Source organism: Gossypium hirsutum, chromosome D03 (assembly GCF_007990345.1).
Source record: "Gossypium hirsutum isolate 1008001.06 chromosome D03, Gossypium_hirsutum_v2.1, whole genome shotgun sequence".
Taxonomy (NCBI): domain Eukaryota; kingdom Viridiplantae; phylum Streptophyta; class Magnoliopsida; order Malvales; family Malvaceae; genus Gossypium; species Gossypium hirsutum.
Window position 1 is genome coordinate 16,932,981 of NC_053439.1, and position 1,207 is coordinate 16,934,187.

The 1,207-nt window shown below is 35.5% G+C and overlaps 1 non-coding gene across 1 annotated transcript; it reads left to right on the top strand.

The window, feature by feature from the left end:
• Positions 1-810: 810 nt before the first annotated feature.
• On the top strand, positions 811-917 carry LOC121215690 (small nucleolar RNA R71). Its single transcript, XR_005911666.1, has one exon. It is a non-coding gene; the product is annotated as a small nucleolar RNA R71 (small nucleolar RNA).
• The last annotated feature ends 290 nt before the right edge of the window (positions 918-1,207 follow it).

Here is a 1,207-nt window from a genome sequence, read left to right on the forward strand (position 1 = left end):
TACACGAAGCACAAGTTCACCAGTTCCCACATCAATAAAAATTCTTACAGTGGCTACAAAGGGTCGACCTAAGATCATAGATTTGCTAATTTGGGTTAGTTTCAGTGTTGCTAGGCAAGCTACCTTATGGTCTTTCTGAAACAAGTTTGCCAAACTGTCCAATCTGATTGTCAAGCCCTTGAATCAATACTTGCTAATTTTTCAAAGATGTCCCAGTGCTTTGAAATCGTGTTTTGGACACTGAAATAAATTTAGCCAACATCTCCTCAAGGTTCTGTTTCTTCTCTTGCTGATAAGGTTGCTTAAAACCTAAAGGGGGTTGTGACCTTTGATTTCCTTGACCACCCTAAGAGAAATTTGGATGATTCCACTATCCTCTATTATAATTACTACTATAGGGGTTATTTTGAGGTCTAGAATTATTACCCAAAAAGTTTACTTGTTCATGTTCCATGTTAGAATCGAAGGGTAAATATTCTTAATTAATCATTTCCGCTCCATTCGCATCACATTGCACTGTCGGATTTACCTGCTTAAAAAAAACTCAAACAATTAATTTTTTTTACCAAGAGCTTCAACCTGATTTACTAACATAGAAACTGCATCAATATTAGAAAGATCGGCTATCTTAACAGGTTTTACTCTCGTAACTTGCCACTGAAAATTATTTAGTGTTATCTCCTCAATAAATTCTTGAGCAGCCTCAGGTTTTTTTTTTGTTCAATGTTCCTCTAGCTACTGCATCAATCATCTGTCTAGTTGAAGGGTTCAAACCATTGTAAAAAAGTTTGAACTTGGAGCCACAAAGGTATTCCATGGTGAGGACACATTCTCAACAAATCCTTAAATCTCTCCCATGTATCATAAAGAGTTTCAATATCAAATTAAACAAAAGAAGATATGTCATTCCTTAACATAGCTATTTTAGCCGGTGGAAAAGATTTCAACAAAAAAAATTTAGTTGTTTGTGCCCAAGTAGTGATATAACCTCGTGGTAATGAATGCCTTGCTCCCCAAATAGAATAGGAACAACCGTAAGTGTATGACTTCACCAGTAGCACCATTAATCTTGAATGTGTCGCGAATCTCTAGAAAGTTAGCCAAATGAGTATTTTGATCTTCATCTTGCAAACCATTAATCTGAACATACTGTTGTACCATCTGAATTGTGTTTGGCTTCAGTTCAAAATTTTTTATAGCAATAGTC